The sequence below is a fragment of the Cottoperca gobio genome, chromosome 3 (genome assembly GCF_900634415.1).
Source record: "Cottoperca gobio chromosome 3, fCotGob3.1, whole genome shotgun sequence".
Lineage (NCBI taxonomy): Eukaryota > Metazoa > Chordata > Actinopteri > Perciformes > Bovichtidae > Cottoperca > Cottoperca gobio.
In genome coordinates this window covers 10,947,835-10,970,125 of record NC_041357.1, presented here as the reverse complement: position 1 = coordinate 10,970,125, position 22,291 = coordinate 10,947,835, and the positions used below count along the sequence as shown (strand labels likewise).

Sequence of the window (22,291 nt, the reverse complement as noted above, 5' to 3'; positions counted from 1 at the left end):
TGTTGTGTGGGGCAGAATATTAATATTTTTTAAAAGCTGAATTTATTGGTGTTTATTTTAGGTGGCAGTGTTTTCTTCGTAGTTGAACCATTTATACTTTATTTACTTTTTTTCTTTTCTTTGAGGGGGCACAATCAGCAGTTCTGTGTGTGTGTGTGTGTGTGTCCCATTTGTTAAATTGTCTGAAACACTGTTAACTTGTTGGATCCAGACGTAGAACACAGACAAAGTTGCAGGTAAAAGTTTAACTGGTTTATTGTTATTGTACTGTAGATGAAGAAGGGTTGAAGAGAGGGGATGACTGGATATGGCAGAGGTACGGACTGTATGTAGACCGGCGAGGCAGGCAGAGCAGGAGGCTAGGTAGATGGGCAAACAGGAATCCTGGAGCACAGGGACAGAAACGAGCGTTAATACGAGTAAAACTATTAAAGATAGGAGAGCTTGGCCTGAATGTGGCTACAACTGAGGCTTGAACAACGATCTGGCCAAGAGTGGGAGGAAAGCCATAGTTGATATACTGGAGAGCTGATGAGCTGATTGCGGGCCGTTTTTATGGGTCCTCAAAATCCTTGAATGTTTGTGAAGTCCTTGAAAGTTTTTGAAAATAGACATGAGTCATTGAAAGTGCTTTAATTGATATAGTTTGTGCAATAATAGAATAGAAACCTATCGCTCAACTGACACATGATATTGTTTTGCTGTACTGTTAGAGAAGGCGACAGACCTCAGAGTCTTTGTCCCTGTAACAACACAATTGAGAAGTTTTCACACATTCAAGCCTCTCTTTTTAATTGTTGTGTGTGAAAGTCCGTTAAGCCTGCTAATTCTCCATTATAGAAATTCTCAGTGTTGTAACAGTAATTAACCTTGATCTGTGTCTCAAACTATGCTGTCCTTGAGTTTTCTGGGAATTAGACAAACAGGGGACATGGAGGACACAGAAGGAGTAAGAAACACAAGGGAGGTTGTGACATAACTACAGTTACAGTTAGCATGCTCACATTGCTTAAACTGACTCAACTCAAAACACAGCTGAGTCAGTAGCGCTTGGATGTTGCTTTGACCAAAGGTTGAGCCAAATATGACAATGTAGAGCTGAGCCTGACGAGCTGAGTGAGATGTCCTAAAATGGCCACCATTTTTAGGGTAACAACATGGACTTTTGTCTGGTTCTAAACTTTATATTCTTTATTCCCCTAGTTGCAAAGCAATCTCTCCATTTTACAACCATCCAGTCGTATTATTTTCTGATGTGTAATGAGCATTACAGGGCCCATGAGGCTGCTAGTGTGGCTGTAGGCCTTTAGTCCTGTGTCTATGTAATGGAAAATTATAATGAGCATTTCCAGGTGCAGTCACTTTCAATTTCAGATGCGTGGTTTTAGATAACAGGAACAGCAATTCACCTAATCGCAGCTGACCATTTGTGAATGCAGTTAAATTGTTGAGTAGAAATATAGTAAAGCCCAACAATAAACACTATTTTAGCAGCTTTACCCATTGCTATTGAAGAAATATTGTTGGCAGTGAATCTTTTACAGATATATTCAATATAAATGTTCTCTCTGATTGACATTGAAGACAAACCTAATCTGTGTGGCATCACAATTTCCCCCAAAACACATTTGCTAACGCTAACAATCTGTATACAAACATAAAGTACAGGATGTTATGAGGAGGAGGAGGAGGAGGAGGAGGAGGAGGTGCTTCTCCTGGTCGCCCCTCTGTACCCGGCTTCACAACCACTGTGTCTTTGATATTACTGATGGCTTTGCCCTTGTGCACAGATTCATAAAAGATGAGAAGAGATGAAGCTTTATTGATCCCTGTGGGGAAATGATGTCACTGCAGCAGCAAAGAAATCGGTTTTAGGAGGAAAAAGGAAACAGAAATCAAGAACACACCTAGATTATTAACAATGGCAAATGAAATGATAAAAACAATAAAGAAATTTCTAAAGAGTATAAACATTTGAGGGCTTCGCGGACATACTCAGCAATTTGAACACTAGACTGTTAAAGTGAGACGTATGGGAGAGATTGAACATTAATGGATTAATTTGCATTCGTTTCAGATGTCTTGACCACTTACATAAATATTGATTTGTTGATTTGTTATAAAAGTTGTATACACTGTACATTGTTAAATCAAGTCCAATGGTTCCTCCATATAATGGGCTTTTAATTAATGGAGGTTGTCAGCCTCATAGAAAAAGGGAACAAATGCAGAAAGAAATATAAAATAATAAAAGAGAAGCTGAATGTGCACTCTGCCGGGAATAGCTTAGCATTGCAAACAACGGGTGAATGCCTGCATTTGTTTATGTGCATGATTTAAAGTGTCCAGCCAGTGGGAACTTGCTGTGTATTGGTGTCTAGACGGGGAGGGTTATGTTCGCTGCAGGCGTACAGCTCACTGCAACGCCTCTCCCTGCTCTCTCTCTCTCCCTCTCTCTCTCTCACTCTCTCACTCTCACGCACTCACACACACCACATTCATTCAGGATGACTGTGATTTGTGTGTGTGTGTCATCCTCTCTGTCTCTGTTATCTCTGCGGAGGAGCAGCATGAACAGGGGGGGGGGCTTTCTGTCCCTCACAGCTCCTGAGCTGTTGGAGTTTGACATTGAGGTTTGAAGGAGTCAAAGTGGGTTTTGGGCGAGCTTATTTTCCAAGTGGTGGCTGCTGTGCCAACAGTTGACCTGTGAACAGAGAACCTGCGGAGAAGAAGTGTGCAACTTTATCTAGTTAACAAGTATCTGGCACACCTGAATCCTCATCCCGTGAAGGGCTGTGCGTTTTGAAAACAAAACAATATATAATTTTTCACGGCCACCTGATACTGAGTGTTTTGTCATAATAATAATAAAAAAAAACTGTGACCAAGACACATACACAAAAATAAGAATGCCACGCTTTTGATTTAGCTCGCATTTTTCATGTGTCGAAAAAAAAGATCTAAGACTTTTTTTTCCACACAAAATACTTATTCTTCTCAAAATGGTCACAACAAAAGGCCGCTCTAAGATGTGCAGTTTTATCTTGGGAAAATATATTTATTAGGATTAGGATTTATTAGGATTTCACATGCCTAAGTCTACAGATATACATTTTTTGGTCACACCGGATTCATGCATGAAGAGAATGCTTGTGCCAGATGCCATTGAAGGTAAGCAGTTGCCTACTCAAGTGGGTTACAAAGAAGAACTGCAGTCATGTCAAGACCCTGGTGAGGACGATGAGTACGAAGCTTCGCTTCACTGAGACGGTTTCTGACGGTTTCTGCAGAATTTCTTTGGTTGTGAAAACTAACTGTTGCATCAGCTGTCCTGGTGGCTGGTGCGGTTGTGAGGTCGATTGGATATACTGTCAAAATTCTTGGAAACGACATAGGCTTACAAAAGTGAAATGAACATTAAACAGCTCTTCAGCAGCACGACTCCTGTGGCATTACGTTGTGTGATAAAACTGCACATTTTAGAGTGGCCTTCTTTTGTGGCCAGCCTAGGGCAAACCTGTGTAATATAATCATGTTGTTTAATCAGCCACAGCAGTCAGGTGGATGGATAATCTTGTCAAAGAAGTGCTCAGTAACATGGATTTTAACACATTATTTGAGAGAATTAAGCCTTTTGTGTGCATAGAAAAAAGTCTTCAATCTTTAATTTGTACCAACAAATGCATTTATATTTTGTTCAGCGTTAAGCAGCAAAAAACATCTTCAGTGCTTTCTCGTGGCATACTATGTAATGGTGAAACTGTTTCTCAATGACCTCAAACATAGTTTGGAATTTCTGCAATGCAATTTTTTGTTATCTTCTCGATTGACTTAAACATCAGTACCGATATTTCTGTTTTAAATTAATATTATCCCGGCCAGTTTATCAGTCCAGCCCTAGTTAGGAGGGATGTTTACACTTGATTTATCATTGGAGCTGCTGTCTGCTAAATCGAAGAAGGAATCATCTCGAGGGACAAACAAAGGTCAAGTGACCCAAAATCAGTGTTTGTATTTGGCTTTATTTTGTTAACAGTTTGGATGTTTTAGGGAACAGGTAGTGCATTGAGCCAGCACTGTTCTGTATTCTCCCTCTCCTCTCTTTCCCTCTCCCAGAAGCCTCTCAGCATTCATACACTTCACGGTCAGCCTTTCATCTATTCTCTGCAGCACCTTCTGCATTAGTAATTCGGTACACAGTAGATCATTTATAAACATTATTATTTCAGTACCTCAAACTTTTTGTCCAAGATGGTCTTGACAAATATTTGAACAGTATTTGTGTGCACAGGAAAAAATACTTTACATGGGTTTATAAAAAGTGAGAATTATTCCAGGGAGTGTTTAACAACACATAAAGTAGTTTGAATATTCTCATAGGAATCGTGTGATCATACTGATCTATAATGACTTCCCTGAACCACTTCATCTCATAATTCATCCAAGTATCATATTTATAAACCCTTTCACATTTTATGATACAAAAAACATTTTAATCCAATTTAATACCAAAACTGTTGATACCAACAAAGGTATCTGTCGTTTCAGCAAGAAAACATCTTACTTAACATCATACTTGCAAATTGTGATGACCTGCTGATTCCCATTTCATAATTTTCTTTGAATTTTCTTAAAATATCCTAAATGATCCTCAACACAGACGGGAGTCTCCTAGAAAATTGAACAATCTTGTAAATGATGTTGTGGCTATCAGTTTTGATGTTCATTTAACTTTGTTTCTGAGAAATCATGTCAGAGGCGAGAATCCGAAATGTAGCAAATTCACAATGCTTTGTCGTTGAAGTCGAGGGAAAAAACACAGACCCAGAGTCACCAAATTCATCCAAAAGTGACTCAGAATCTGAACTTAATCTAATTTAAACTGCTGAATGTTCTGTCAGCGTAATCTTCATCTTCCATTTACTTTTCTTCCATCTTCCATTTGATTGTGCTCAATGTGTCTAAGCGAAATGCACTTCAGAAGTCATGTTTCACTTCTCTTCTTATGATTCTATGTTCACTTTATTGTACGTCTTACTTTATATCAAAGAACCAAATATATACGAACACAGTTGCTCATCTTTTGTACTGACAATTCAACAGTTTCATGCCTATCCAAGCCTTTTAAGTACTCCAACTGGTGGTCAACTGCCATTGTCATTGCAGAAAATTAAAGGAGACTTTTAATTTAGGGTCCAGGCTCTTGTTATCTCACGCCTTGAACATTGCAACTCCCTCCTGGCTGGACTGCCTACATGTGCCATAATACAGCTCATCCAGAATGCAGCAGCCCGACTGGTCTTTAACCTACCCAAGTTTTCCCACACTACACCGCTCCTCCGCTCCCTTCACTGGTTACCAGTGGCTGCCCGAATCTGCTTCAAGTCTCTGGTGCTGGCCTACCGTGTTATTAATGGATCAGGCCCTTCCTACATCCAGGCCATGGTCAAAGCATACACCCCAGCCCGCTTACTTCGCTCTGCATCGGCCAATCAGCCCGCTACTCCCTCACTCGAGTGGGACCTGGATACACCTCAAATAAAACCTGCCTGTTTGCTGTCCTGGCTTCAAAAATGGTGAAACGAGCTCCCGATTAATATCAGGTCTTCACATTTTCCGTCAGAATGAAAACCCACCTGTTTCAACAGCACCTTGGCCAATATTGATAATAAAAATATATAAATAAATATCTTTTTTTTAGATTTTCTCATTTCTGTATGTAGCAATTACATGGGTTTGGCTTATTTGAAGCTAACGTACTTGCAAGATTCTTGCCGTTTTGAGTTTGTATCCTCATGGGTGTTTGCACTTATTGTAAGTCGCTTTGGACAAAAGTGTCAGCTAAATAAAATGTAATGTAATAATTTAGGAACACCCAAAATAACTCTTCCCACTTCACTACTCTACCACCTCAGCAGAGGGAATGCCACTCTTCACCTCCAACTGGTCTGTTATTTATGACACCTTAACCCACATTATCTCTTGAGCCTGAAGCGCTTTTACTTCCTATATTTCTAGATGTATTATGTAACTATGCCTCAACCAACATTTTGCGTGTATAATTAGACCTTTAATTTTAGAAGAGGAAGTTACTGATTGTCCTTTAGACTTGTACCCCAATTAATAAATGAATCCATCCCTAACCCTAACCCTTGTGTCAATAGATAAGCCACTTTACCTTGAACCATGTCAACATCATAATTAATAAAAGCTTAATTTAGGGAATTTCTCCTGGTAATTGGTGCCTTGGTGTGCATATAAATATACTTAGTGTTGAAAAGAAATCTCCTACCTCTAACCACCTCAAGTGTTTCAGGGAAAGGCCTGTTGACATTTTATATTTGCAAGAGCAATGTGATAACAGGAGAAGAGCTGGACTGGTTCGCAGTAAGTGCAGATGGGACATTAACCATGCATCAACACGGTGTAAGGCTGAGAGCAAGACTTCATTTAAAATTCTCTCCGTCGTCTCCATGCAGAGAGTAAACACAGCAAAAGGCCACCTTGTGTTGTTTGGAAACAACATCTGTGGAAGCCAGAGGTCAAGAGTCTTATGTACCCAAACATGTGGTGAAAAGTATCTAGGGGAGGCGATTTTAACATCATATATCATTAGACCTTAATTAGTAAAAATGGGCTTCAGGGACTGTGCTTCCCATCTGCCTCGGTTTGACATACCTCGTCCTTCACATCTCATCCAGAAAAAGAAAGTTGGAGTGGCTGCTTGACACTGCATCACGGCGTAGAATGAAGTTTATCTGGCACGTTGGGGTCTGTGAGTGTATTAATAATGCAATTTGTGTTAACTGCACAACATCTGTCCCAGGTTGGTGTGGTTCGCTCCAGGTGCACCTGCTGTCTTTTCTCATTTATGTTGATGCATTTTTGCTTGATAACTGACGTAAATTAGATTTTCCTAATCAATTAATTTCCTTATTTACTAATCCGCTAATTGTTTCAGCACTGCACTAGGGTTACTTAAAGTACATGGCTGGTCGTATCTTGTGTGCTCACCAAGAGGCACAATGTGCCAGTGTGTCCTCACATTTATAAAGACACAATAAATACATGATTCAGAAAGTCTCATCCACAGCTGTACAATATCTGTATCACAGCACAGTATTTAAAACAATTTTCCGCTAAAGTTTCTTTGCATCTTGCAGAACGAGCTCTTCTCGCTCCACTTTGCTGCTGCGCTGCTCTGTTGCATCATCAGAAATAGCAGTGGAGAAACTGTTCTATCCATCTACAACCGTCGCAGTGTCTGCTCATGTTAAACAAGTAGTATCTAAAGGCTTAACACTGGCATTGTATTACCCAGAATTCCTTTTGCCTGTGTTTTGCTCATCTCTCTCGCTCCTGATCCACATTTGGCATGGCTGGATGGTCATTTTGCCAGGGGAGAATTGGAAGAGATTGTGTGCAGACCTTCAGTATGTTCTCCCTTCAAGTCCTCTGGATGAGTCTGTGGAGCAGAGAAGCAGCTAAGCAACAGTCTAGAGAGAGGTAATTGCTTCCTGGTGATGAGATGAATTGACATTCGCTTTGCCGCGGTGCTGTTTATTTCCCTGTCTGCCCTCTGGAATGCATCACCTCTCTCTTGAATTAATACAATAGATGGCTCTGTGACTGTGCTTTTCAAATTGATACAGAATTGTCCATCCAAAGTGAAGGAGAGTGGTTTCTCCTCGGCTAACGCACTCTTCGATGGTATCTCTTACCATCATGCTTCGGTGCATCTGAGCGTATCTTGCCTCCAAACGCAGTGAAGAGAAAAGAACACATCCTGCACAACTGACAGGGTTTATTCTTTTTACTGCCAGAGATATTTGCAAAACAACTACTCTTTGGTTATAATTCTTTGAATATTAACATAGTGCACTCGCTTTTTTTGTGTGGAAAATCTCTACCAGAAGCCTTTGCTCTGCATAGTGAACGTTGAATGCAGGTAACAGCAAAATAGACTGACAGCTTCTCTGAGGTTTCAGGATGTGGATATTCATGTGGAGGCTCTGCAGGTTGGGGTATAGGAGGATGGATGTGGGGGGGGGGGGGGGGGGGGGTAACGTCTGACAAACATTTCTATAACATTACCTTCACAGCGTGGCATTTTCAGCTTAGTGTCTGCCCGGGCCTCCTTGTCAAGCGCTGCTGTCACTGCTGCTGCATGTTTGCGGCTTTACCGCAAAAATTCATTAGCAGAGGGAAGCTAAAATGAAATCAACGTCTTTTTCCGCCTCATCAGTAAGATTCAAACTGAGCGTGAGTTACGTAAGCACTGCTAAATTTATCAATGCTCATTTTATGCAAAGCCTGAGCTCCCAGGCGCAGACTGTGTGATGTTCAGAATGGGGGGAGGGGGGGGGGAGGCTTTTGTTTCACTGCGAGCCATTTGATTTCTATTTTTGTGCCTGGAAAAACAAGATTTTTAAAAGGTCATTCTAATTTTAGCTCCTTTTTCTTGAAGGAAAGGGAGATGTGTGGCTTTATGCTCAAACACACACAGACAATCAAAGCAGACTTCTGACAGTTTACAGCTGTGGTTGCGCTGGGGATTACAGTCAAGAGTGAATGGCAGGCATATGCTACGTCTGCATCTGCTGCTTTCTTCAGTCACTCTCACCCTCTTTTTATGTGTGAGTGTGTGAATGAGGCAGAGAAGAAGAAGGTTCAGAGTGAGTCTTATGTGTACCTTGAAGGAAAAAGCGTTGTGATTGAGAAGGTGTCTCTCAGTCTCTCTGTTTGAGTCTGAGATCTCACACAGGATCTTTGTAGACAAACAAGGCGATTTTCCTGCATTTTGATAGGCTTTCTCTTCCACCTCCGTGAAACACACACATTTGTCTTACTACACTTCTGACGACCTCCACTGACAACACACTCTTTAAACCGTAACCTAAACCCCTATCTGTAACTAATTCCACATTTTAATCCCCATCCTAACCTTAAAATTAATCCTTAGAGTTGGCAGGTTATTTTCCATTTTCCAGCCATGAACTTCAAGACTTTATATTTGTCATGTGTATGAGGTTTGTTTCATTTAATTTAATTCATCATTTGTATCCACTTATCCTGTTGAGGGCAAGAGGTGGGGTAAACTGGAGGTGGCCTGTCTATCACACACACATAGACACACAGTCAATAACACCACTGAGCAATTTAGAGTTTCCAATACACCTAACCTGCATGTCTTTGCTGCGATGCAATACTAACCACTGAGCCACTGTGTCACCCTCAATTTATTGTTTCTATTTCAAATGGAAAATATTGAATGAAAATATTTTAATTCAGCAGCAATACAATTACAATACTAAACACTGATAATTTAAAATGAAGTAGCTTTGGGAGTGCATCTTGTTTCTGTAATTTGATTTATTATTTTTATTCAAACAGGATGATGGCCTGGTAAATATTTCTAAAGTAATCGGACACCTTTATACAACTTTTATCCAGGACTATACAAAACTATTTTGTCATTTATATAACATGTTTGTCTATAACGACAACACCTAATAAGTTCAAAGAAAATGTCATTCCCACTTTAAGATCAGTGCGAAGTAAGCCTCTTCATTAAAACCAGAAGGTGAGTGATATGGAAAACTAAAGTCATGTAATCAAGGTTAAGTTAAAAAAAGTACTATTTGCCTCTTAATCTTGTAAGAAGTTACCCTAATTCATAGGTCTTCAACAGGGGGTCCGCGGCGGTACTACAGGGGGGTCGCGAAACTGTTTGTAGATAACGCAATACATATATTTTTTTAAAGGGTTAGGGTTATTTTATTTTTTTTGCTTTGTCATTCACATTCCCTCCTCCGCTTTACTTCGCGAAGGGCGGCGATACACACCTACAGTCAGAGACAGAGTGGAGGAAAGGAGAGGGGTGAACTAAAATAAATTTCCGCCACGCATACCCCCTTTCGCGTTCACATTCCCTCCGCTCGCTCCCACAAACACACACGAGCGCACACACCTACAGTCAGAGACATAGCCCCCCCCCCCCCCTGCAGTAGGGGGTCCCTGCACCACGCTACACCAGTTTGGGGGTCCTTGGCCCGAAAAACGTTGAAGACCCCTGCCCTTTTTCATTGTTATATTCTTACAGTCCAGGTTTCAAGACCATGCAAAACACAAAAACAAGCAGGATAAAGGTTTAGATCCTGCTGAGTTTGGTTCTGCAGGAATCAGCCAACCCTGCAGAGATGCAGTGTTTATTCTGCAGAACCGTCCACTGCCACAGTTCACATGGCCTCGGGAATATACTTCTAGGAGGATCTGTAATCACAATAAATCATTTTGGTAACTATGGCAAGTTAATTACTTTTACTTTAGGTCACTGGAAATGTTGGGGTACCACCCAACACTCTTTATAATGATATTTATGGTGTTTTATTCCTCTGAATCTGACATTGTTCAGTATCATCCTTACAGTAGATGTTACCGTTGTTGACATTTCTTCTCTCTCACCTTTACGCATGGTTGCCTTGAAATCTTGCACACCATAAAAAGAAACGTCTTCTTCACGCTCCCCACAACAATTCAGTGACTCACCTCCCATTTATGAAGCCTACATCCACCCTGATAGTACTACAGCCTAGTTTCACATGTTAAACTCTGCCTGTTTCTCTTCAGCTCTGCTGATCTGTATATTTCATATGATTCGGAGCATTACGAATCATTAAACATTTGCGACACAATCAGCGTTCCCACGTTCAAAATGGAGGAGGGGAGCTGTGCTGCGAGGAGCCGCTGGATCCTGATCAAGCCTCTATGCTAGGGATAGGTTTCTGCTACAGACCACACTGCCTGTTACCATGACAACAAACTGAAATTTCCCTTCATACACCTCACCCAAGTGCTTTTCAACACTGAAACAATCCTCCCTCCCCACTCTCCAAGTTACTACCCGCTTCTCTGCTCCCAGCATCCTCGGAGTTTAGGGAATACACTTCAATTGATCTCCTGCAGACGAGCGGAGCGAGACCGATCACATGACTAATTCAGATGTCAGTGAGATCACCGCCTCGTTTCTTCTCTCTTTTCAAGCGGTATCAATTTGAGAGCGAGCTACTCTGGCGGTGACTGAATCGCACAATCTGCAACAGGATGAATTGAGCTGCTATTCACGAACGTGTCAGAGCGGCAATGTGCTCAGCGGTGACCAAGCTGTGCGACCACTTCGGTCCATCATGCATCACGGTCTGAGGGAGCCGTGCAGGGAAACGCTTCGTCTGGCCCGCAGTGGAGCGATGGTTGAGCGAGGTGGAAAAGGACACACTCAATCACCTTTTTGGTCTCTTTCGCCACAAGCAGAGAAAACATTATTCGTCCATTTTACCTTGGAGTCAGTGACGATGACGGGCAGCATGGATACACTTTCATGCCGTGGGAGGCCCCGACACCGAGATGCCAGACCTATTTTGGACACTGTGACCCTTGACCCCCCTTCCATTCTCACACCTTGACGTGTCAACGATTGATGAAGATTAGTCAGAGGCTCTGTGAAGTGCGGCTCCGAGCATCTCGTATTTGACATTTTGACAACGGTTGGCACTTTCTGTCCTTTGAAAATATTTAACCTCAGAAGCTTCTGTCACACAAATAAAAACAAGTCGAAAGCATAAACATTCAAACGCCATGAATACATCAATGAGGCAGTTCTTATTTAAACATAAAAACGTCTGACAGCATCCACTTCTTCACTGTTTGTAAGAAAGCAACAAGGAGTGAAGCACATTTGGATTGGATTCACACTCAGGACAGTCTTATTAGATTAATAACACCTTATCCTGACAACCCAAACTGTGATTTCTTCTCACTTTGTGTGCAGAAAGATTTGAAAACTAACAAGCTGCTTAAGCCTCTCAACTTCAAAGCAGCTGTTGGGCTGTGAGATAAGTCCAATGGAAATCACTGATGGTTTGATGTAACTTGGTTGATTTGGTGCTGCTGTTTCTTGTCTGTTTCTCCAGCTCTCGTTTCCACTCACTCTTCCTGAGAAGTGATCTGATACTTTGTCACGATGTTTGCATTTAGTGGTCTATTTTTATATAAATCTATTGGTCTTACTGTCTCTCCATCATCCATCCATCTGTCTGTCCCTTCATCTGTCTATCTCTAGCTCTGAATTTCTATTTCTTTTTCCATAAATCTTTTTAGACATAGATGAATATTACAGAAATACTTTAAAATGCTATATCTATCCTTGACAACACATCTATCCAATGACGTTGACTATCAAATTTAATAAATTGAGAGTGAGAGGAGTATGCCAGGGGAGTAAGTCCAAGGTCAGCGCCACTGGATCTAAGTGCAGAAGCTGGTAAATGTTCCCCTGGGGAGGTCACTGGCCTGAGTCATGCTGCATTTGTCTGGCAGACGGCCTATTGACATTTTCTGGATGTAAAAAAACAGTTTGTCTATAGCAGCAAGGACAATTGTGGCTGACAACTGCTCCACTTGCGACTGTTTGTAAAGGAGCCTGCAGGTACCTTTTGGGATTTGGGGCGATTGGGTTTCAGGGGCCGGAGCAGCAAACAGTACGGCGGCGTTGGGTTTCCTTGCAGAGGGGAAGCGGTGAACGCCAAATTCACTGGCATGAATGTATGAGAGCGGCCTATGACCATGTGACGAGATATTGTTCCCTGTCAGGTGTTGTCTTACACCTCTGAATGATGGGGTCTTTTCTTGCAAGACAGCAGCAGACACAGACGGAGGCAACAGAAGCTGTGGCAGCTCTCTGACTTGTTTTCTTCTGTCTGTCTGTATGTAAAATTTATAATTATGCTAAGAATATTATGCTTTTTGCTCAGCCCCGAATACACTGAAACCAGTTGAATCAACATGACTCGATTCTTCTCACTGAAACTTTTAAAACATTTTAATCATGTGCAATTTTGAGGGTGAGCTTACTGACTGAGGATCAGTCTAAACAATACATGTATGTGTGTGTAAATCACAATAACACAAGTAACAATGCGAGAACACACATAAAATAAGAATTATGTTCATGCGTCTGGTGCATGCCAAAAGGTTTATTTTCATGCCTACCCCAGGATGCTACAAAATATACCCACACAAACTTCCGGTAACTAGATTAAATCCAATTAAGAAATAATATTGTTGTCAAACACAAATGTTTTAAATACAAGAACACGTATATTTAGGCTATAGGAATGACAACATATGTATTTATAACAGAACAAGGCTAAAACAAAATAAAAAAGGAACAAATCTCAGCCTGGCGTGTTTGTTCACATTCATAGTTTATGCAAGTACAAGCACCAGAGCAAAACAGCCAATGGCACGTTCTGCATCGCTGCTTTTTCAGGTTCGCTCACGATGACAAAGCAGTCATCTGAACGGGTTGTTCTGGGTGTTTAGTGATTGTTAGTGTTTGTAGGTTGCTTTGTGAATGTGGGTGCACGTGATTCTGGGATCGTGTATGATTGACCTTGTGTACCTCGTCTTGTTTGGTGGAGACCGTTTTAAAGGGAGAGCGACAATATACGTATATCTTCAATGCTGGTCTAATTTTCTTCAGCGCGACCTGGTCCCAGAGTCATACGTCGACCTTTCAGGGTCGCTGTCGAGCACAACAGACTCACGACAAACTCCTTGAGTTTCTCAAAGATTTGTGGAGCATATTTTTGCTGTTACTATTTGTTGCTGAAAACGTTCTGACACAAGCGAGAAGGGGCACATAAGCATGTCCCAACAGTTCGGCAAAGTGAGGTGCCATTGTAGTAATGGCCTTCAAACTGAACTGATGTTTAACAGCAAAAGCTAAATCCAAGTCATCAGCAGTCTGACAAAAAGAAAGCACATCTTAAAACACTTCTGTTTTCTAAATTTTTATTGAATATATTATATTTTTCTTTAATCAACATTGCACATATTCCATTTTCAATCACATCTCATATTGCTGTCTACAAAATGTTATGAATGTAGAAAATCCAGAAGTTGGAAGGTTTACCAAAAAAAAAAACAGAAAAAAGGAAAAAAAAGGAGAATTACGGTCAGAAGTGACCAGCTCCAAAGAGAGAGAGAGAGAGGGGGGGGGGGGGGGGGGGGGAGAGAGGGAGACAGTGAAAGAGAAGGAGAGGAGCACCCTCAGGAAAATAATACAAACATACCTTTTAGGGTTAGGATGCATTTTTCTCAAAACAAAGCATCATGCAGAATAAAAGCAAGGCTGGCCAAAAACTCACATGGATATTTCTCAACACCTGAACTGTAGAAATATTTTACATGTTCATTAATAGTTACTGTCAGTTTCCCTCCTTTTGTTATGACGAGGCAGTGGTAAATGAGCAGTTTGAATATAAAAAATACACAAACGTGAAGAAGTACTATTAAAACAAATGCCCCCCCCCCACGCCATCACCATCATCCCCAGATAAACATTACGTAGTCGCCATTATTGATGACTACCCACACTGCATCTGTACAGCACAGCAGCAGTGTAGCAACTTCTCTGCTACCTCTCTGCAGGTGAGATGATGGTGAGAATCATAATGACTAATGCAGATGTACTGGATTATAACCATCGTATGAGTGTGACTGTGGCCTTGGCTGACCAAACTGCACCAGCTTGCATAGACTCTTGACTATTATGGGTTTGAATCCCATCCTTTGTCCTGCCGAGTTCACATCTGAAAATATTCTTTGTTTGTATGTTTTTGTCTTTGTTTGTGCACTTCACCTCTTATCTAACACGCAGTGGCCCTCCTTCATCACGCTCTCGTGGAGCAGAAACTACAACTAAATGATCAAAGGACGGACAGATTGATGAATCAGAGACATCTAGTGTAAGAAAATAAATAAAAGGCCATTTACATATTGTATGACAGTTATACATGCTAATGATCCTTGGCCTTTATATTTGGAGGAAAGGTGCCATGCCCCACACGACAAAAGATCTGCTGCGGTTACCAGGTGTCATAGTAATAGGTCTGTACAGCCTAAAGTACTGTGCTTTCCAAAAAGGGCATGTGCGTTTTAAGACTGTCAGCAGGCTGTTAAATATACTTTTGATGCAACAATTATGGCGACCCTGAGAGCTCAACATGGTGCAATTAAAGAAGACACACGAAAATAGACAAATGAAACAAACAAATGAAGGAAACATCTTCACCAAAGTGCAACATAATAGGACGTGCAGAAAATGCAAAAACCCCCACTATGAAGCAGGTTCTGTTTTTTGTTGTGTTTTCTGTGTTCGAGTGTCAATCAATTTTGTTTTATTCATTTTGCAGCGTTTCCCTTAATGCTGTATTGACGAATTGGTGAAGGCGTTTTCTTCATTTGATTGTGTTTTGTTTGTTTGCATGTGTTTTCTTATGCTGCAGTGCGTTGAGCACCCAGGGCGTTGAACTTTTTATATCCAAAAAAATGATATGAAATATTACATTGCCATATCACAGAACACAGCACATTTATCACAGAGCATGAGGAGATTACGTAACATTCTCAAATTGCTGTTGTTTTCCATTAGGGCTGCAACTAACTGGTGTTTGTATAATTGATTAATCTGCCAATATTTAGGTAATTAATAGTTTTGTCATTAAAATGTCAGAAAATAGTGAAAAATCTGTACATAACTTCCTTGTTATAATTAAAAACGGGGGAAAGCCTGTAACACAGCCCAATGAGATTTATTCAGATTGATTGATTGTTTTATTCGATTACCAGTCTGGTAATCTGAGAGATATTCAACTTCTTATCATATATGGCAAATTAAAAGCATCAAATCTTCACATTTGAGAGGTTCGATCAGGAGAATGTTTGACTGAAACGATTATCAAAATAGCGGACAATTAATTTTCTGTCCATTTGAAGAGATATGTCTTTGATTGCACTTGCTGTAAAGCAATTTGAATGTCCTATAGCTTGATGTACGAGGGCTTCGGTAATTAAGATTCACATTTCACTTTGAGACGCCCAGAGAGGACAGCAGCAGCCAGGAGAAGCAGTCCTGACGCAGGCACAGTTTGCTTTGCTCAAGGAAACTCTGGCAGCACAGAACTCACTGGCTGTTGTGACTCTCCAGGTATGAGGACGGGTTCTCTGACTACAAGATGTGAATGTGTGTGTGGATGTGTGTGTGTGTGTGTGTGTGTGTGTGTTTGTAACTGTTTTTGTAATCAAACCACACCCTATACTGCACTGTGTCAACTCTGCAGTCGTAATTTAAAAAAAAAGGTGGAAATGCTAATTCCCTCCTAGCGATTAGCGAATAATTCCCTTTTCTGGATTTTACACTTTGAGCCAGAAAATAAAAGGTTATTATCATTTAATCAATATCATGATCTCTGAAAGAATGTGCCATCTTCTAATTATTACCAAAAGCTATGGCTGCCCCCTCTCAGTCAATAAGTCGACTAATTGGACGTTTTGGTTTTAGTCGACTAAGATTTCTTTAGTTGGTTAGTCATTTCTTTTTATGATTTGTTTTGTCACGTTGAACGACTCATTTTCAAGAAACCTGCGAGCACATCTCTGGTAAGCATAAGATTTAAAGTGCTGCTTTGGTAGGAGTCTTGTAAATGACAGCCCTAATAACAACTTTAAGGAGTGAACACTGAGTATAGGTGATGTGTGGTAACCCTGTTTTTAACCAAATATTTTAATCTGACATTAGTTGTGTAGACCAAAGCCTTTCAACACGCAGGAATTCATTCTTATTTCTCTCCTATCTGAGACAAATACCTAAATACAGATGTGACCAGGCAAACACTGTAATCATTGTATTTGCACCAAAGAGCATTAATACAGTTCTGCAGGAGGCAGATGGTGCAAAACAACCCCAAAATCCAGTCAGTCACATAATATCCTGTGAGAGTACTAAACAAATAGAAATTGCGTCACTGTTCAACAGTTTTGCAGTGCTCCTCATAAACCACCTTGTTTATAAGGAGATTAAGACTTAAAACGGGTTCCTGGTGTTATCTAACACCATGGATGTTACAGTAAACACTCTAGTTTGTATTCCTTCAGAATAATGCATCACTTTTCTTTATGTATGTGTCCGTGGCGGCTAATATTAAACTGAGCCGTCTACAGGGCTGCCTGTGTGCTATGTGAAGATATTGGGCTTAGTCAGGTTGTCTTTTTTTTTGGTTTTTAAAGATGTCTCTCAGCTCTTGGGTACAAAAAACATTTAAAAAGTGAGATTTTTTAAAACCCAATTCAATACAAACTATAAACTCAGGTGTTAATAGTGTTTTTGTATCAACATATCAATCTTGATCACTACAGGCAAAAGCAGTCAGTGATGCCAGATTAGGTTTAGCAAACTTTATATTTTAATATTTTTTAGGCAGCTTGTGATGATTTAGGATACTTTTTGTACCAGTTAATGAAATGTGTGTATTTTCCAGTGAATCTGGAGTAGTATCCTCTGAGAAGTGTGACTGATTGAGATTAAGGTGGACTGAGTTCAGCAGGATCCGCTCAACACGCCCCTGACTGATAACTGATAATAAGTTTATCACAACTACATTGAAACATTTATTCCTATTCAAGTTATTATACGGTTCTGCTCTGTGATAAATGACCCGCAATAGCTTACAACTGTTCTTACAAGTTAATACGTTCAATCGCTACTTTTTCTTTATAGTAACCTTGTTTTGGGTGGTTTGTTGTTTGCCTTGTACAAATATAACAGAACGTCCCAAGGCTCTGTCCCAACTGTCCACATTTATGAAGATTGAGCCGGCTTGAAAATCAGATTGGGCTATTTTGTGTCAAATCTGGCAACACTGAAAGCAGAATAAAATCCCACTGGGCTGTTGTTTGGCATGGCTTTAGATCTGCGGTCAATTGGTTGTTTTTTAAAAAGAAGAAATCCTTTGTTATTGATTGAGGGAGGCATTCATCTTAAAGTTAATCTTGCCTCGTCGCCTCTGTGGAAAGCACAGAGGATTTGAGTCTCAGAGTCATTTAGACCTCAGAAATACATGTGAGCTTCAACAGAAACGTTGTTTCTCACAACGTTTCTGTTGAAGCTCACATGTATTCTGCTTTTGACTGAGTTCAGTCATTGTGATTTTTAACATCCTAACTGAAAATGAGTTCTAGTGTGTTTGGTATATCTCCTCTGGCCAGTAGCTGTGACCTTTGTTTGTGTTCAGAACATCTTTAAATGTAGCTCCGGTGAGTTTTCCAGCTTATAATTAAAACGTTTTCCTCGCCGGCTGTGCTGGATCACAACAGCATCACAGAAGTTAATACTGCAGGTACATCTAGCAGCACTGAGTTGAGAAAAAATGGAATTGTTCTTTAGTCTTATGTTAAATGTTTTTTCCACTGATGAAATGACCTGGATGACCTCTTGATAAATATCTGTGTGGATAACTGTGGATCATGACCTTTTTATTCAGTGCTCGAGTCTCATTCAGCTCACACACGAAGATAAATCATTTTTCTTCCTGTAACATTCAATCTGCTTCAAAATCTGCCCATTGACTTTTATTATCTTCTTGCTTCATACATTAGAGTTCTCTGGGTCACTACTGATCTCCTGATGAAAGCAGATTTAAGTGAACTCCAACTTGACATAATTGCAGCCTCTAACCAAATAATTTATTATAATTCATAGACTGAAGAAATGGGTTAGTGGCTGTCCAGTTAAACAGATTTCTTTCAATCTCCTTTGGTGCTTGTTTGTTCTGCTTGAATGGATGTGTTGGCCTCGAGGATCAATCAGGCTCATCCTGCTCTCCCTCTCTCTGGTAACATGTGGGCATGTGGTACTCTTTGGCTTAGCGCCTTTTGTGCTGCTTTGTAATAATACCCAGCTGTAGCTGAACATATCGCTGGATAGATTAATTGTTCTCTCACAGATGTATTGTTGCAGTACAGCTTCTGGCTACTATTGGCTGTCGGTTTGAAAGTGGTGCATGTGGGCTAGCTACATCTCAGATCTTTATTTGAGCCCACATTTAGGCCGGCCCCTCCCGACTGTTCCCGGGTCAACGCTCCAGGGCAGAGCCCCTCTGGTACAGGAACAGTTTGTGCTTGAGGCTCATAATCTGACAAGATTAGTGTAATAAAATCACTCCTGAAAATATATCCCCACAGACATGTTATATTTTCATTCAGTTTACCTCTTTCTTAAAGGAACAGTTCTACATTTTGGGAAATACATTTGTTTTCTGTCTTGTGGACAAAGGGATAATAAGATCCATACCTATCTCCTGTCTGTACAGTAAATATGTAGCTACAGCCAGCAGCTTCTTAGCTTAGTTTAGCATAACTATTGGGGAAAGGGGGAAAGAGCTCGCCTGGCTCTTTCCAAAGGTAAGAAAATCTGCCTTCCAGCACGTTCAAAGCTCACCGATTAACACTTTATATCTTGGCTGTTGAAGTATGAACAAGTTGTTATGCGCCAGGATCCTCTATTACTGGATGCAAACAGCGGATGTCCTGACACAGAACTATGTGATGAGATATTGACATGATAAGCATCGATAAGTTATTAGTCTTTATGCTAGGCTAACTGGTTGCTGGCTGTAGCTTCATATGTATTTACCACATTGGAGTGTTATCTTCTCCTCTAACTAAAGTAAATAAATGTATTTCCCTAAACTATTTGTTCAACCTTAAAAGTCATGTGTGCTGTAGTTGTTTTATGTATTACCTAAATCCTGACATTATCAAGTGTTTTCTAATGCAGTTGATTATTCAAATGTCATTGTTGGAGCAGTGTTATGTTTACATTTAATCTCAATGCTGTGTACAGTACTACAGTACAACCTGATATTACAATCCACTATCATTCATTCTTTCATATTTTATTGTTATGTAACGCTTTAAAGAAGCAACAACTTGTCGATTTTGATGGACGATTCTGGTTTTTCTGGTAAAACCTATGATGTGCAGAGACGCCTTCCCATTAAAAACTTCCTCCCCATGAGGATTTCCCAAGTAAACTTTTGACATCTATTTTAAAACTATTGTGGCTATGTTGTGGTTTAACACTAAGGAAACATCTGGAACATTCAGTAAACAGCTTTTCTGAGGGACACTATTATTGAGGTAATTGCAGATACGAATTTTCGGAAAAAGAGCAAAAATGTGAACTTTGGATTTTCTTAAGGAGTAGAGGAAAACAGAGGAGACAGGAAAATATAGGAAAACAAAATACTGACTTCATTCAAATATGTGATATAACTACTACTTCCAAAAAGTAATATAAAACTGGCAACTTCTAATCATTTCATTCACGGGCAACATCGCAGGTCTAAGGGAGGTGACATAATCCAACGCTTCTCTTCTTTCAAAGCTGCACGAACAACATCAACGACCTCATGTTTTAAAATGCCAAATGAATGAGTCGATGGATTTTTAATGAGCAGTATGTTTAACAAAAAAAAAAGAAAGAGGAAGAAAGAAACGGCCAAAAACAATGAAGAATGTTGGAGCAGCATTCGCAACAATATATAATAAAGCTTATTGATATGAGGAACGTGATTGTATCGGCGAGGACAAACCAAACACAGAGGATTATGGTTGATGGTCATAACAGTCAAAGAAAGTAAAAAGTCTCAAATTACTCTATCTGCAACACATCTTAGGACACACAAGTATAAATGTCTGTTATTTACATTTTTTTCCTATTCAGTGTGCATCTATATCACAACATTTTCCAGAAGTCCACAACATACAATAAATTCAGGGTTTCACCTTTGGTTATGTAATTATCAAGGCTAGGTTTAAAAAAATATATAACACACGTCCATGTTACTTTTGCATACAGTTAAAGTGAAAACATATCAACAAAGCAGCTGGTCAGCTCTAAATTTGCATCTGAGAAAAAAACCTAAGGTATTTCATCTTTACGGTGAGAACCCGGCGAGTTTCACCCGCTGTTTTTCTGTCATAGAAAGTGAGTGTGGCAGATATTTATGATGGTGTTCATGTGCCTGACATCTTTGCTTTAGTGTAAGTGGATCTTAATGTAAGAGGATATTCTTCTGATGTATTTCAGTGTGTTGCATTGAGCCAGTCAATATATGTTTCTATATTTCTCTCCCAATATCTCCCTATACACTTTCTGAATGAAGATTTTCATGTGTTATGACACAATGTGAATTAAGAGTTTGTCGCCAGCATTTGAGTGAGCAACTCAGGCCAGCCTTGTTTGGTTGACAATATGAAACAAGATAAAAAATAGATTAAGTCGTACTGCTGACTGCACATAAGCAGAGAGCAAACTCACTATTTAGTAACCAATGACACCTACGAAGCCGACCCAACTAAAACATTATGTCGACGTTACAACCAAACATTATCTCTATCATATTAAAATATTCACATCTGTTCCTTACAAGACACTTTTTTCACACGTAGAGAAAACATCTTTGAACTATAAGTCTCTTAGTTTCATCACTTCATACATCTTTATATGTGTAGTAATTAAGGCAATCATTTTGGGCCACGACTTACTCATTTGCCAACTCCAGTCTTTACCCTCGAGGGGTTTGCTTACTGATGTCACACAGCAGCTCTCATCCCCACTTGTTGAAGTGCCAAGTCCCGTCCAGTTGTTGTTGCTTTTCAGTCTCCGCTCGAGATGACCAGTCACAATGTTTTGCTTGTTCTCTGCAATTACCAGAGATGTGGGGGATACTCCCTCTCCCTGTAACTGGCAGCGCTGCAACAAAAAGAGAAACAGGAAACGGATGCAAATCTGTCATCATGCTTGAGAAAATGTCACCCTGAAGATGGAGCAATTTGCCCCGAACGCTAGGCATATTTTCCTTGTCCCACCCAGAGATTGGGCAAGATGCATCACATTTAAAAGTAATCACCAGGGCCATAAAGCAGCCAGCAACTCCCTCCGAAAGCACTCGGAGAGGGGACAGGTCTGAGCTTTGCTATGCACAGTAGAGCACTTATATGCAGGCATAAGGATAAGAGCGTCTGCTAAATGACAAATGTAATGTGAAATGTAATATACGGAGTCAAATATTCAAGCCAAAGGCTCCATGTTTTTCATGGCTGCTAATAAGCTGCTACTAAGAGACCAATCCTTGAATTGAAAATATTCCAAATGTCGAAGCAATTGGACAGGGATACTGTGCAATGAGTGTAGTGTAAAGAGAAAAAAAGTAATGTCTTGTGCCTCATTTCATGAACATATTAGGCGTCTGAGAAAACGTTGGGATCTACACTAGAATTGAAACGAGGATCAAAGTTTGTGTGTACGGCACGAGTTTGTAATGACGAGTCTACTGGCGAGCAACTGGTGTTAAAGGTAATGTCACTTCAACCCGACTTTATTTATCCC

General features: G+C 40.2%; 1 protein-coding gene across 2 annotated transcripts in view; it reads right to left on the bottom strand.

The window, feature by feature from the left end:
* Positions 1 to 245: 245 nt before the first annotated feature.
* Positions 246 to 22,291, bottom strand: part of kcna4 (potassium voltage-gated channel, shaker-related subfamily, member 4) — a 58,509-nt gene continuing 36,463 nt past the window's right edge. The window contains exons 2-3 of one of the 2 annotated variants that reach the window (XM_029458639.1): positions 21,448 to 21,655; positions 246 to 384 (exon numbers count right to left, since the gene is read on the bottom strand). The gene's annotated coding sequence lies outside the window, so the exon portion shown is untranslated. Of the gene's footprint in view, positions 385 to 7,394; positions 7,466 to 21,447; positions 21,656 to 22,291 lie in introns of those variants that run through there. The other variant, XM_029458648.1, reaches the window with a different exon arrangement.